Source organism: Onychomys torridus, chromosome 9, assembly GCF_903995425.1.
Source record: "Onychomys torridus chromosome 9, mOncTor1.1, whole genome shotgun sequence".
In the NCBI taxonomy this organism is placed as follows: Eukaryota; Metazoa; Chordata; class Mammalia; order Rodentia; family Cricetidae; genus Onychomys; species Onychomys torridus.
In genome coordinates this window covers 65,768,980-65,785,794 of record NC_050451.1, presented here as the reverse complement: position 1 = coordinate 65,785,794, position 16,815 = coordinate 65,768,980, and the positions used below count along the sequence as shown (strand labels likewise).

Sequence of the window (16,815 nt, the reverse complement as noted above, 5' to 3'; positions counted from 1 at the left end):
ACCAGACACTAAAACATTTACGATGAGATTGGTCTGAAATATTTAACAAGGTACTGAATGAAGCTTTTATGGCTCATGTACATTTTTTCCTAATGTTATTATGAAATCCAAGGACAAAAAGAAAAAATTTTCTTGGTCTAATGGAAAAGGCCTCTACATGAGCTGACCTCTGAGATAATGGAGTGTGAACAAATGTGCAAATGTACTTCCAAAAGCATCCCTCGTGGACGCCACCTGACTGTCAGACGTGCGAGACTGGAAGGTGTCCTCCCTTCTCCTCCTTGTAGTTTGTCTATGTCTCTGTTCCGCTGCTGCTGGTGATGCTCACCCTTCTGAAAAAACTAGACTAAACTGAGATGGAGCTGGGAAACCCTCTTCAGAACAACTCATTTAAAAAAAAAAAAAAACAATAAAAAAGAAGATTGACACATCTTGTACAAACAGCAGTGTAAAACAGAAACTGTGGTTAGGAAAGAAAGACAAGGCTTGGCATGATGGTGCATATCTTTAGTCCCAGCACATGGGAGGCAGAGGCTCTTTGTGAGTTCGAGGCTAGCATGGTCTACAAAGTGAGGTCTAGAACAGAGAAACCCTGTCTCAAAAGCCAGCCCCCCTCAAAAAAAAAAAAATAAATAAAAAATAAAAGGAATATAAAAAGAGAAAGATAGGTTTTTGTTTTGTTTTGTTTTGCTTATTTTGTATGTGTATGTGTATGGGGGGGTGGTAGGATGTTGTAGTGATATATTGTGTGCCCTAATAAACTTGCCTGGGGATTGGATGACAGAGCCAGCCACTACATTAGACATAGAGGCCAGACAGTGGTGGCACACATCCTTATTCCTACCATTCAAGAGGCAGAGATCCATCTGGATCTCTGTGAGTTCAAGGCCACACTGGGAACAGAGCCAGGCAGTGGTGGCACCCATCTTTAATCCCAGAAAGTGACAGCACAGTGGAGAAAGGTATATAAGGCATGAGGAAACAGGAACTACAGGAAAAAGTAGTTCAGCTGAGATCCCTTCAGGTGAGGACTCAGAGGCTTTCAGTCTGAGGAAAAAGGATCAACTGAGGAAAATCCTTTGTTGTTATTTTTCCTTCTTTATAAATGTGGCCTTTTACAGATGAGAAACCTTATCTCACAGGATGCATTTTACTAACTTTGGATTGTGTGAAATTCCTAGCATTCAGAGAGATGAACCACAGCATTTTCAACATCCTCATGGAAAATAAGCCCAAACATTTCACTAGTGAGGCAACAATCACTTGAGATATATCGTTAAATATGAGGGGTGGAAATTTATCACAGACACTAGTGGTATTACACAGCATGCATTTTTCTGAAAACACAGACTCCACATGTAAGGATTAGATATACATCCACAATAAGAAGGCATATTGATCTATAATTTTCAATATTACATCCTTGTATTTTTTATTACATGCTGTTTTTCAACTAGTAAAGAAACATGTTCTCATAAAGCTAATATTTATTCTTCAGTGTTTATAGAGCTGGTAGTCTATTTCAGGAAATGAGAAACTCTGTGAAGTCAAATATAACTTCGTGTCCTATGTACAAAAGACAGCGAGACAAAAAAACAAAAAAAAAACACTGTTTTTAAAAACCTCACCCAGGAGCTAAGGCATGGAGCCATAAATAACTAATGTATGATAATGGAAATCCTTTGTTGTTATTTTTCCTTCTTTATAAATGTGGCCTTTTACAGATGAGAAACCTTATCACACAGGATTTCTCATTTTATTAGGAAGCAAAGACTATATTCTGCTACCAGTCTTGGGCTCATCTCCATGCTTTCTTGTGGAAGCTAAGGAAGATGCTGAGGGTAATCCCACTACAAGAAGTGAAATGTTCCTACCTAGAACTCTGTTTTCTTAAACCATGACTTTTCTTTTCATGAAAAGAGCATCTGGAGTAGAGAATTCTGTGATTTGCTTTTACATAAGACCCCAAAACAACAGAAGGGAACAATACTGACTTTCCATGGGGAGGTCCTACACCTATCATGGAAACTCACAGGGAGGTGGAGCCTTGCCAAAGCTTTGAGGGTGGGCAGATTCACAAAGGTCAAGTGTCTCTTTGTCTTTATAACTGAGGACTTGGCTCCAGCTCTGGGCAGAATGAGGGGGAACAGAGCAGGTCAAGGCGTTTCTCCACACTCAGAAGGCATGAAGAATGGAAGATGAGCTAGCAAGAAGTGGGAGGAAGGGCGAGGAGGGCGGAGTGAGCAGGTAGCCAAGGCAAATCAGAACCCAGGCCTCTGCCAGCCAGCTCCCTGCAGACTGATCTTCTAGCTTTTGAGGAAGCCTATGATCTCGAAGAGAACAGAAACTAAGGTGTGTGCTGAAAAGAATCCCTCATTTGTACACTTTCCTCAGATGTCAGTGTTTTTTTGTTTGTTTGTTTCTCCCTTTTCTGATTTTAGTAACTTACCAACTACCACTGTGGTATCTGGACAACTGACATACCACTGTGTGCTGTAATATCTGTACAAACACTTACCCTGAGGTCCAGACTCAGCTGCTTCTCTCCATCCTCAGAAATTCCCTTTCCCTGTTATTTTCCTGAACTAAATAATAACATGATCTTCCTCTTAACCATGTTCTTGAATCAGACAAACATGATCTCCTTTAAGTACCAAACTAAAAGTACTAGTCCTATAAAAGAACATGGATAGAGGCAGCAGATGCGCCTTTAGATGGCTGGAAAACCCAGGGATTTGAGAAGAGCAGAAAAGGGCCTCGCCCCTCCATGTATTCAGTTCACCAACTACATCATCAGTGTCAAGTGAGGCATGCAGGCATCAGCAGACCTCCTCAGCACTGGGAGGGAAGATCTGAATATATCACAATGGCTGAAATTATTAGGAGTTGTTGGCATCTGGTTTGTGAAATCTAGAGACTTGAAAATTTCTAAAATGCATAACTCAATCTTATGCCACAAAGAATGGCCCCACCCAAAGTGGTGATTGAGAAACACAAGTAGATAACATTTAATGCTCCTTCCTTTTCTTTGTGCTCTTAAAGTAAAATGCAGTAACTTAAGAAACTCCAAAACAGGAACAATGAAGATATCTAGATGGCTAAATTTTGAATTATACAATTTTTCAGGAAAAAGATTTTACTGAAACAACATAAAATGGGCTTTTATCCCTGAAAGGGGGGGAAGGGATGATTTGAAAAATGATGCTATAATGGTACAAGGGGGTTTTTATCTAGAAGAAATCCATTAGAATCATATAACTTTGGGAAATACACATCTTTTCTTGAGAAAGATTCAAATAAATAAAACCAGAGCAAAGGAGAGGGCATTAGAGATCCCATGCAACATCAGAAATGCAAAATATTGTTGGACTAAAACCAACAACCAGATACCAAGTAGTTGGATAGTCTGAGTGGAGCAGACAGCTACCTAGAGTACAACTACACTAAGCCTACCAGTGGTTACTCTGCAAGAACAAGGAAGCTTGTAGAGACCTGCAATTGCCTACTGAGTTAACTAAGCTAACAATAACTAGATATATTTCACCAAAGAAAGGCTTTACACAGCTTTACCAGAAAACTATCAAATGCTTTAAAAAAATCAACACTAATCTTTTTTCAAACTCTTTAAGAAACTGAAGAGGAGGATTACTACAAAAATTCTTGCACAAGGCCAACGCTGTTGCCAAAGCCAGGCAAAAATACTCTATGGAAAGAAAACTACTGGCCAGTGTTTCCCATGAGCAGAGATTTAAAAAAAAAAAAACTTCACCCAAAATTCAACAGCACAGAAACAAGATTATAGACCAAGACAAGTGGGCCTTTCTTCTGGGCTGCAAGGATGGTTCAGTACCCAAAAGCCATTCGATAAGACACACTATATTAACAATAAAAAGGTATAAAAATCACAGGATCATCTCAGTAGATACAGAAAAATACTTGTCATAATTTAACATCCTTCCATGATTAAAACAAAACAAAACAACTCAGCAATTTAGGTATAGGAAGAAATTACCTTGGCATGATGAAAGTCATGAATAAAAAGCCCATTTGGGCACCATAGTCAATTAAGGAAACCTAAAATTTTCCCTTTAAAATTAGTAACAAGGAAAAGATGTCATTTTGGGCACATTTTATCAACATAACATTAAAAGTCCTAGTTAATACAATTTGGCTAGTACAAGAAATTGAAAACATCATTATGGGGAAGAAAGAAATAAAATCACTTGTTGATAATGACATCATCTTATAAAGAGCTCTTAGGATTTTTACATAGAAGCATCGGAACTAATAAAGTCAACAGTTTCGGGATCGAAAATGAACATCAAAATAGTTTGTTTCTACATAATAACAACTAACAGTCGAAAAGGAGATTACAAGAACAATCTCATTTACCATAAGACATAAAAGACTCAGGAACAGGTGGTTTAGCTGAATTGACACAGTGTTGAGCTGCCTGCTAAATATTCATGTTTCTACCTATAGACAATTGCTACTTTCAGCCTTAGTCAGAAGCCTTGCCTTTCCAGGGAATGGGAATGAATAAATTCATGGCTACTCAAATACCAAGATTATGTGACAGCTCAGCGCTACATGAGACACTTGTCCCATATCTTCTGAGTCTTGGGGAACATTTTAGAAGATGGAGTGCAAAAAAAATCTCAAAGCCAAAAGACCAGCATGGCTGTAAAAGGTCATCTCATGGTTAAGATGCAGCCACGTAATCATAAACCCATAGCATCTCTGGATGCCCACAGTGGGTCTGCACAAGAATGGGCATGTCTACAGTCAGGCATCAGTGGATGAGGACTCCTTCAGGGGCTCCTATCTCCCACTGATAAATTGTTTGCTGCTGGTAGATTCAGAAAGCAAGGGAATCACTGTTTTCAGTTTTGCCTTCACCAATGATCTGATCAAGATCTAGTGATCATTTCTATTTCAATGGTCACATAGACTGCCCCATTTAAAATAAATGATTTGCAAAATACAACCAAAAGTCTGGGACCTGGGAGAAAGACTGGTAAAGAGGAAGGGAGTTTGAGAGGGTAGGGGATGAGTGTAATCAGGATATATAATATACAAACATAAAATTGTCAAACAACAAAATTAATCAATGAAAATATAAAGTTAGAAAACACTTAGGAACAAATTGTGTCTGGTTAGACAGACAAAATATTTGAATTCTGAAAATTACCAAATATTGCTGAAGAAAACCAAGGGAATATATAAACAAATGGAAGACCTCATGTTTATAGATTTACAGCTTTAATTTTGCTCTAATACCTATACTAACCCAAATGATTCACAAAAATCAATGCAATCTCTTCAAAAGCCCAATCGAATTTGCCACAGAAATAGGAAAGATAATCCTGAAATTCATATGGAACGCCATAGAACAATAATAACCAAATTACTTTGAGAAGTAAGAATTGCATTCTGGACCTGTAATATACTTCTTTACATGAAAATAGACTACAAAGCTATGGTAATTAAAAGAAAATTATGCAATATAGAGCAGACAAGTAGATCAAGACAACAGAGGATAGTCACAAGAGGACCTACACCCAATCAAATGGTCTCTGATGGTTTGAGTTCTGGTAGTTACAAAATAAAGTAAGGGAAGTCTCTCCACCACCTTGCGTTAGGTAAACTGGAAAAGAATGAACTGACCCTCAACTGACTGAAGACTTTAACCTATGGCCACCTCCCAAAAAAGCTACAAGTAGAAGACATGCACAAGTAGCTGCTCAATATTGTCTCTATGGTTTTTTACACCAAAAGTAGAGTAATGACCAAAGCAACATGGACCCATGGAATCATACCAAGTAAAAGGCCTCTGTGTGGGGAAGAAGCAATGGACAGAGTGATATGGAGTCTGCTCTCCATCCATTCATTCAGAGGTTAATACACAACACCTATCACAACACCTATAAGGGCCACTGCCACTCAAGAGCTGAAAGCAAATGATATTTAGCCAAAAAGTTAAACAATAGTGAGAAAGAACTAGAACAGATATCCCCCAAGCAGATATGTAATGGTCAACATGTGTCATCAGGGAACCAGGTCACAGCTACAGAAATCTGTCACCTCACACCCATCAAAAGGGGTATTATTAAAACAGCAAAAAGGAACAAGCATTGCTAAGACACAGAGACACCATACTGCCTGAACACTGTTGGCGTGTGTTCACATGTCGACCATCACTCAGGAAAACAGCACAAAATTTTTTTTCAAAAATTAAAAATGGAATTAGCATATGAGCCCACAATCCTACTTCTGAGTATATACCCAAGCAATTGAGAAAAGAGCTTTGTAGAGACATCTTCATGGCTTAGTTATTAAACATTATTTATAATAATTAACATGTAGATCCACAAACTATCAACAGATAATGTTTTTTAAAGGAGAGCCGGTGAGATGGCTTAGCTGGCAAACCTTGATGAGTTCGGTTTGAGTCCTCAAGCCCACACAAAGGTGAAAGGGGAGAACCAACTCCCCAAAGGTGCCCTCTGACCTCCATATTCACCGTATGGTCCCCACACTCCACTCCCCACCATGTGCACATGCACAGACACAATGGGAAATGAATTTTTTACAATGTAGCATATGCCCAGAGAAGGATATTACAAATGAAGAAATTTTGCAAAGTGAAAGAAGTCTGTCCCAGAAGGACAAGTAATCACGGTCAAACTCATGGAAGATGGAAGGAGGGTGGAGGCTGGCGCCAGGCATATGCAGAGTTGCTTTTCAGTAGGTATAGAATTTAAATTAAGAAGACAAACTACTACAATTATCAAAGAACACGTTCATAATATACACAAAGTTCGCCATGTACTTACAATTTTGTTAAGGGGTAGATTTTATATTTTCTATGATTTTTAAAAAGAAATCCCAGTTTCATAAAAGGAAACCAAATCTTTGGATATGAAGGGTTAAAACCAGACTCTTGCTTGCAGATGAGAAGGTGCATTCAGGTGTGTCCTCCCAGTGTGTCTGTTTCTACGAATACAGTCATCAGGATCCAGCAAGCTACCAGATCACAGATTGGAGGTGGAGTGGGAGATGGGGCACAACATCCCATCAACCCCCCATCCCTTAATAAATAGCCATAGCCATGCCCTCCAAAGCAAGCTAATCAAGATGACCTACAATGGAGGTTCTGAAATGGGAAGATTGGAATTTAGCCCAGGATTGCAGTAAAATTTGCTCTGATTTCTCAGTAGACATAAAAGAAATAAAAAAGTAAAACACAGTAAAGGTCTATTAGAGAAAAAAACATTTGTCACCTTGGACAGAATAGAAGTCCCACCAAATGAAATAAATGCCTTTGGGGAAAAGATGTGTCAGGCTGGGAGGCAGTGTGTGCCTTCTCACTTGCTCTTTATTTAGTTCCTGTCCACTCTGTGTGCCAGGCCTTACTCTGTATACTCTGCTGCTATCTCCAGGTATGAAAGACGCATGAACCGAATATAGTCTTTGTCAGACAGTGTCTTCAAAATAAAAGTATTTTACTTGGTGCTATCTCAGTTATCTACTTCCAGATGAAAGCTGCACCCTGCCAGCAAGTCTGCGCCTTGAGTGAGCCAAAGTATCACTAGTTTGTCAAAATGCGAACACACATACATGTGTGTGCGCGCACACACACACACACACACACACACACACACACCCTGACACAAGCATTCTTTATCATTCAAGAAACGTTAAGGTGAATACTTCCTGGTAGAACACAATGAGGACACTTGGTCCACTGAGATTCTACATTTAAAGGTGCCCAGGTGACAGCACTAGTTGATACTGACAAATGCAGTTTTGATTTTTGATGTTTCAAAGTGCGTTTTATGAGTAAGTACTAGCTGCTTAAAAATATCTAGCAAAATCTGATATATGGTCACACTTAATATAAACTAATGGAATCTATTCAGTTAAGGGTTTGTAAACCTAGAAATAAAGTTTCTTTACAGCCAATGTGGAACCTATGTTATCTCTAATATCTTCAAAGCATCATACAGAACATGAGATTATGGGAATGAGATGTACCACAGCATATTTTCTGTTATTTATGTCTATCTCCCAGTTAAATTAAAGCTTTATAATTTGTGCATTATCTACTTACAGAGCTCTTATTGAAATGGATTATCAATGAATGTTTTAGAAAAGTCTCTCAAAATTAACAATATCTCTGGTAATAAAAATGGAAATAAACAAAACAAACCTTAAGATGACCTGCAGAGAAGAAGATGGATATCTGTCCTTCCAGGTCTTGATTGAAACAATGTATTCATAAAAGTGTTTTATGGAAGCTGCTCAAAGGAAGTCCCACAGAAGACAGTATAGCTCTGACATTCCAAATGTTTCTGGAAGCAAAGAAAAGCACACTGTTAGAGAATGTTTCCAGCACCAGGACCAACTGCAAGTCCTACCCAGTTTCCATGCTCTAAAAGTATTATGTGGTAGTTTGAATGCAATCGGCCCACATAAGCTCACAGGGAGTGGCACTATTAGGAGATGTGGCTTTGTTGGAGTGGGTGTGGCCTTGTTAGAGGAAGTGTGTCACTGTGGGGGCTTTACAATCTCATATATGCTCAAGCCCTGCCCAGTGTCTCAGACCACTTCCTGTTGCCTGCAAGTCAAGATGTAGGAGTCTCAGCTAGCCCTTCTCTAGCCCATGTCACACTGCGGTGATAATGGACTAAAGCTCTGAAACTGTAAGCCAACTCCAATTAAATGTTTTTCCTTTATAAAAGTTTCCATGGTAATGGTATCTCTTCACAGCAATAGAAACTCTAACTAATCTAGTGGGACGTTATTAATTTCTATTAATTTTGTACCCAAATCATTTTATTCATAAATGGAGAGGTGAAACATAGAACTCTGAGCATTGGATTCAGAAACTGCAAACAGTCAAGAATATTTTATAAACAATCCTGCTTCTCCACTTCCCCTCATGTCACTGGGCTCAGACAGGAAAGCTGTGGGCAGGCTGTGGGCAGGCTGTGTGCGCCAGAGCAGCATGGCTACTTTCCAAATGTCTACAGCCATCGATCTGGGCAGGGCCTTCATGTGGAGGGCAGGCCTGGGGGACGGCTACCCTGCACTTAAATGAGAAAAGCTGACACACATCTTCCTGAGCTCAGGGTTAAGTCCTGTTTCTACTCAAACCCAGAGTGCTTCTGGCCGCCTCTGCCTCTCATTTCATGATGGAGCCTATGAGATTGAGAAAACTATTTCATAAACACAACTGATGAGAAACACATAACCTCCAGAGAGATCAAGTTCAAATATTACTAAATTAATTATGAAATTGTGTTTCCTAATTTGCTTTAGGTTTATATCAAATATTGTCTTACTCTATTGGGCCCTGTGAAGAGCAGACAACCAGGCTTAAGCAATGCAGTTTTCCCTTCCAACTCTCTTTCCTAAGCAAACAAAGAGAGTTCCTTGGAAACCAAGGAGCTCCCTGGTGGGACAGTGCGGTTTGTGTGCTCTGCTATGCCAATAATGGCAATGCACACTTTTCATTTCCACGGGCCCCTCTACACGACTCACAGTTTCCTTCTTTTGACATGGTGGGAATTGAGTCTACGTCCTCTGAAGATGCCCTGAATGAAGTAGGCAAGTGGCTATGTCCACCTGAATGACTGAAGGGGCCTCAGTAAGCTGTGACAGGGCTCTTTCTGGGTTTTCATTTCCGTTTTCAGTCAATGAACATCATGGTTCTGGAAGCAACACTGCCTCACGGTTTGCCCTCTGCCGGCTGTCCTCATCCTCACTGAACAACACCCAGCAACTGAACACGTCAAATCTTCCCTCAGAGTGTAAGTCTTCAATGTCATGTACTTTTGTCCACGTCTTGGAACTTTTACCTCATTTGCACTGCACTAGTTAAGCACCTCAGAAAGGCTGGAAAATGATCTAGGAGCTAAGATTGCCACAGATAACTTTGAAAACCTTTTAACTTTGTACTTGGCCATGAAACATAAGTCACATATAAATGAACAGGAAGAAAGGGTTGGTGGTGTTTTCAAGGTTGGAAAGTTGAGGGCTAGTACATGGGGAAGAAAAGAGGACAGAGACACACAGAGTGAGTTCAACTTCGCATGAAAGAAGAGGTTGACAGAGAATGGGAGGGGGAAGAGAGAATCTAAGTTATGGGAATGCAAAAGAAACAGACCACAGGGGCTAACTGCCTCTTCCTTTCTTTGTTACCATTCCAACACAATCTAGCATTCGAATTTAAAGTAACATGAGTGTCTGCTTACCAAAAATCCCAACCGTACTCACTTAGCCACTACACACTGGAGATGTAGGAGTCAATTAAGAAGTTATAAAATTCAGGAAATATGGAAACAGTATGACTGACCTTCCTCTGCTCCCTTGAAACTTACTGTCTCACATCGGAACATAACTAGTTAAGAAGTTAGTACTAGTAAGAATGAGATGTGGAATTCGACTTTTCTGGAGAGTTCCTGTTTCATCATTCTGTGTGACTTTGTGCATGGGACTCAAACTCGGTCACATCATTTCTCCTACACAACCTTCCCTAAGTATGAAGCAAGATCCTCACGGTGGTGAGGGGGAGCTGACTGAGGTGGTGGCACTGTGCTTGGAGAGTCTAGTGACACCACTGAGGGAGGGGGTGCATATGCTCGGTGACCTCAGAGGGCTTGAGGTTCCCTCTGTCAGGGAGAAGGGGACCCAAGAAGGTTCAGCAAGGAAAGCAACATTCATGATGAGCGGTATGAACCAGACATGATAAAGTTCTCCATCTCAGATGTTACTGGAAAATTGGGGACTTTACAAGAAAGCAGGCCCATGAAGTCTGACATCATTTTCTTCACCACAACAGAGAGAGAGAAAGGAGCCAAGGAGGACATGCACGCCTTCTGCTAAGAGATACAATATCCTGCAGGTCCTGCTCAGCTTGGCAGTAATTCAAAATGACACCGTGGTTCTTAATGGAAACTGGCATGCTCTAGACATGCCATTTTTAAACTTAGGCTCAAATTTAAATCATAGGGCTTCTGACTCAGATCGTCAATGTGACCTTTAATAGGTATTGTTCTCGAATACATGCTTGTCACTGTGGAGAGAACCCACACGCCCCTTTACTCTGGGAAGCAGAATGAAATGTGCTCTATTTTAACAATCACCGAGCAGGATGACGGTGGCTGTGACTCACCAGAAGCAAGGGAAACTGAGACTCTATTTGGTTGTTTTTGTTTTATGGTTTTTTTTTTTTTTTTCTGGAGCTGAGGACCGAACCCAGGACCTTGTGCTTGCTAGGCAAGTGCTCCATCATTGAGCTAAATCTCCAAGCCCTCTATTTGGTTTTGTATCATTCATTTAAAGATAAATTTAAGTTCATTTAAAAATCATTCGTCTTGTTGCAGTAACAGATATTCCTAATCCTTGTATATTCTGGAGTTCAAAAGCACCCTATCAAGAATCTTATTGTTTCTACATTTAAAACACAATCCCACTGAACATATGCACTTGCAAGCATTCACCCAGCCACACTGCCCTGTCCATACCAGACTCACACAAGACTGTACTGAGCAGAAGAACAAAAAGCATGGAGTGGCTTCAATTCTCTCACCTTCTCTGCCTCCTACACCTGAGACCTTTGCCAAGGACCGAGCTGTGCTTTACCTGTGCCTCTTGCCAACGTGACATCAGTTAGAGGTGATGACTTTAAGATGTGACTGAGCCTTGAAGGCCTTCTTCCTCCATTCTTATGAACTGGGTTAGGGCCCTTCTAGAAGATGCCTCATTCTGCATGCAGGAAGCTCAATTTTCTACAGTCAAAGACATAACATCCTCTTGGGAGCAAAGAAATCCCTTTACTGTACAAATCTTAGTCTATGTTACTTTGTCACAATCTCTAAAATGGAAGAAGACGGCATTTACAAAATGGCCGGAGCCATGGATACTTCTTGCCCATCTCAATCTTCCCCCTTCTTTCCTCCCCTTCTAAACATGACATCATTCTCTACAGATCACCATAGCTGCTCAGCAAGGCTTCCCTCTTTGCAGTCATCTTGACAAACGCCAAATAATTCGTTATCCTCTCACATACATGGTGATACATATGCAAATGTAAATGAATGCATAAATAACTTTTAGTGCTGTTCTAATTATGTACATTCCACTACTCAAGAGCCCACAAGGGCATCCTATTTTCTCAAGGATCAGACCTAAGCTCCTTGTTGGAAATGTGCGCTCCTCTATCATCTCCAACCTCAGGAGAGAGTACTTGGAGGCACATCTCTGGATCTACTGGAAGCAGTCTACTAGCTACAGGTCAGTGCACCCCCAACCCTGGAGTCAGCTGGCACAGGTAGCATGGACTCCCCAGCTTCTCTTCTTCTTCCAGGTGCACCTGATCTACCTGGCAGATAGTTCACAGTCCTCCTTAATGGAAGGCCCCTACCTGGGTCCGTACAGTCTTCTCTGAAGGGGTAAAATACTGCACCTAGGAGAGACCTGCTAATGAGTCTTCAGGTGTCTAGAGCACACAGCCGTGGAAGGTGCCATTAGAATTATCCAGTCAGAAGAGCACTTGGGGTAATGGACATTTTAAAAAATGGACAAAGAAGATCTGGTAACAATGGGATGGATTTCTTCATGTCAAAGGCTGGTAAGGGCTGAGGCAGGAGGGCAAACAGAGGCCTGTATTCTCCAGCCTCATACTCCCCACCATCCCCTACTCTCTTTCTCAGTGAGGTTATTGCCTGGTTCCTATGGATCTCTGCATTGGCAGTGTATTGTTCAACAGACAGCAGCAATAACAAATCAGAGGATTTCTCTTACGGTTTTACTTTACAGACTGAGATGAAAGTATTATGTAAGTTTCCAAAGGTAGACGTGAGGCTTTTGATTTCTGACTCATAAGTAAGCTTTGATGATCTTTTCTCTTGCCTTTTTCATGTTAAATATTTAATTAAATGTTTAATGCCAATCCAAAATTGACTGTAAGTGAAGGAGCAAAAAGTCTGCTCTTTACTTTGTCTTTACTTTAGAATTTCCAATCAAGACAGCTAACTCACTTCAGATCAGGGCTTCTCAACCTTCCTAATGCTGCAACCCTTTAATATAGTTCATGCTGTGGTGACCTCAACCATAAATTTATTTCATTGCTACTTCATAACTGTAATTTTGCTACTGTTATGAATCATAATGTAAATATCAGATAAGCAGGATACCTGATGTGTGACCCCCAAAGAGGTCGCAATCCGCAAGTTGAGACTGCTCCAGACCATTAATTCTAATGACTTTCCCATGAGACATGTAATTCCAGTTCCTTCTAGTGTTGTGCCCGTGCTCCAAACCAAGCACAAGTGCACACTGGTTATTTGTACTAGGAAAAGACTCTTCCCTTCCCTCTGTCTAGGAACTTAAAGTGGGTCACACAGCAGGTCCAGGACTAGCACTGACTGTTTGCATGGTTCTATACTTGTATTTACACCCTTGGGTGTCTCACCACAATTGTGACTATAGGCTAGGTAGGCCTCGTGGCTACCTCAGAATTAGAATATGAGAAAAGTGATGAGAAGTGACATCACTCTAGCTCCGCTGATCTTGACTGCCATGTTGTGAATGATCTTATGGAGAAGAATTAAGGTAAGTTTCTAAGCCAATAGCCAGCTTACTCAGTAGAGAAGACTATGGCCCTGGCAATCAAAAGCTTGATTAAAGCTTTGTGAGAACTAGGAGCTAGGAGTCTGAGCCAAGCCATGGCCAGATTTGTGTGGTAATTATATGGGCCTTAGTCCTCAGGTATGTGGTTCAACATCTCTCTAGATACTATATATGTATTTTTTTTTAATGAAAATAATGTTGTAGTCAGTAGATACTGAATAAGGACTTTGTATTCCATAATGTAGAAAGCCCTACAGAGAAAACAGCCTGAGATCCCATGAAGAAGACATCATTTTCTCCCAGACTCAATCTACAATACTAACTCTTCCCTGGAGTTCCAACTTGCTGGCCTACCAAACAGATTTTGGACTTGCTAGTCTCCCAGACCACATGAGCTAAAGCTTCAAAATAAATCTTTGACTTTACTTATATGTATGTGCACATGTGTGAAATTAGGTGTATACGTGTGTATGCATGTGTATACACACACACACACACACACACACACACACACACACACACACACACACACACACAAATGCTATTTGTTCTGTTTTTGTGGAGGAGCCTTACTGTTTTTGACAAGGTCTTCCAGTGAGACAGACTGACAGGCTCTCCATCTTTCTATACAGACACTCTTAGAGTTGAGATTATTAGGGAAACAGCTTAGACTGAGAAATAGGTTGGATAATCAAGGAAATTCAAATGTGGCTCAATTCAAGTTGGAATTCTTAGAACCAGGGGATGGTGTAACTTGCAACCCCAGATCCATGATCAGAGACTGTGAGGCCATGATATGATTCCTATAGCACATGGATGCTCTAAGATCCATGTACAGAAAGGAAGGGTATCATAGATCCAAGGAAGAGAGCAGGAATTGGCCATTTTACTGCATTCTTATTCCATCTGGGCCCCAGTGCTAGGATGCCATCTACCCAAACTGGGGAAGACCTCTTCTCAGCTTGCTAACTCTAACACTATGCTTTGCTAGGAACATCTTCACAGCACCTGCACCAGTCTAAACATTCTAATTAAATGTCAAACAAACTAGATTTTTTTCTTTCAGTATAAGAGGGAAAAGTTCAATGCCTATTGGGACATTAAACTAACATTTTTACCAGCTACCTATATAACCTATAATCTAGTCAAAAATGATACCCTGCAGCAATTCACAGTAGTCAAAATTTTCTATATTGACCACAAGACCACAAGCACATTAAAATTTGTAACACACACACACACACACACACACACACAGAGAGAGAGAGAGAGAGAGAGAGAGACACAGAGACAGAGAGAGAGAGACAGAGACAGAGAGACAGAGAGAGACAGAGAGAGAGAAGGAGAGGGAGAGGGAGAGGGAGAGAGGAGATCAATATGCTGAACTATATCTACTTCTTAACTTTCTAATGTGGTAGGCTTCACGCTCTTTTCAAACAGAGAATACATGCATGATGGTCACAAAATCATCTATGGCTCTCGGTGCAGTCCAAGGCATGGACTAGGTGCTCAGTATGTATCTGTTTAGTTAAATTAAAAAAAAAAAAACTGAGTAAGTGATAAAACTTTACTAGCATCATCTTCACATAACCTAAAAAAGGACAATTTTCCAAATTAACTTCATACACAAATTCAAATCTCCTTAAGAAGGATACAAACAGGTGACAAAATTGTCAGATGGTACAAAGGTTCCATCTGATTGGCAAAGAAACAGATATTAGGCAATCACTCTGGAGACTGGAGTGGGAACATTTTTATTTTTGCAATTGGAGAACATGATTAATATAAATTCTAGCATAACAAAGTTGAAAATTTTGTCGAGTGGCCTGGGATAAATGAGAAGCACTTCCTGTCAGACAGATTGTGACTAGGATGTGGAGACAAACGTACCATCAATATTGTGAATAATCAGGAGGAGACTCTGGAGGGAATTAAGAAACAGCAGTAGGAATATACGGGGGAGGGGTGAGAAACAGAACAATGCAGAGAATAAATTTCAACAGCTAGGTGAACTGAAAATGAGAACAGAGAAATAGCTCAAAAGCACAGCAGCGTTTTGAGTGGAGGTATGGGGAGGTGGTTAGGAACGCAGACAAAATGTGAGGAGCAGATTCTGGGTGTGTCTAAATTCCCGGGCAAAGGAAGGCAAGAGTGATTGGGTGCTAGGCTATGCTGACATAGGAACACTGAAAACCCAAGGTTTGATAAGTACTTCTCCAATGAGTCAAGAATCTCAATGACCACACCAGCAATTTAACTGGTGTGTAAATGATACACAGTCCAACACACTATCCTAAGCACACAGTTCAAAATTCCTGTCAAGTGTACAACCCCAAGTAACATTCAGGGAGCCATGACAAAAAGCATCTCCCTCATTTCTGATGGTCCCCTTCCACTGTATATGTACAGTAGTGCACTGGATGAACTTATCATAATTTCTTTCACATTCTTTTGTCCGTTTCTACTTTTATTTGGCTATTATAAAAAAGTGGCTATGAACATTCTTATTTAAGAAGTTATATTTTTCTTTCATTTGTATGTGAATATTTTGTCTTTATGCATGTCTGTGCATCACATGTATGCAGTACCTGAGGAGGTAAAAAGAGGGTGTCAGATCCACCGAGACTGGAGTCATAGACAGTGTGTGCTTCCTTCTTAGTGCTGGGAATTGAACCAGGGGTCTCTGGAAGAGCAGTCAGGATTCTTAATTGCTGATTCATCTCTCCAATTTCAGGGCTTTATATTTTTAAACAGGACTGTGGAGGTCTGAATGAGAATGGTCCATAGGCTCATATATTTGAGTGCTTAGTCACCGGTTAATGAAACTGTTTGGGAAGGATGAGGGGATATGGCCTTGTTGGAAGAGGTATGTCACTGCGGGTGGGCTTTTGAGGTTTTAAAAAGCCATGTCAGGCCCAGCACCCCCCTCTCCCTCTCCTTCTCCCCACCACCTCTTTCCAGCCTGTGGATCAGTATGTAGTTCTCAGCTCCTCTTCCAGGCCCATGCCTGCCTACCTGCTGTCATGCTTCCTACCATGATCATGATTCACCCTCTGAAACTGTAAGCAAGCCCCAAAGTAAACGCTTTCTTTTATTAACTGTCTTAGTCATGGTGTCTCTTCACAGAAATAGAGCAGTGACTAAGTAAAGGACCATGGCCAGGTGGTGGTGGCGCGT

General features: G+C 40.6%; 1 protein-coding gene across 4 annotated transcripts in view; it reads right to left on the bottom strand.

Annotated features, from left to right (window-relative positions):
- Enox1 (ecto-NOX disulfide-thiol exchanger 1) overlaps window positions 1-16,815 on the bottom strand; it is a 560,595-nt gene that overhangs the window by 270,769 nt on the left and 273,011 nt on the right. For all 4 annotated transcript variants that reach the window (XM_036199546.1, XM_036199549.1, XM_036199548.1 and 1 more), the window contains one exon: window positions 8,213-8,354. The gene's annotated coding sequence lies outside the window, so the exon portion shown is untranslated. The remainder of the gene's footprint in view (window positions 1-8,212; window positions 8,355-16,815) is intronic.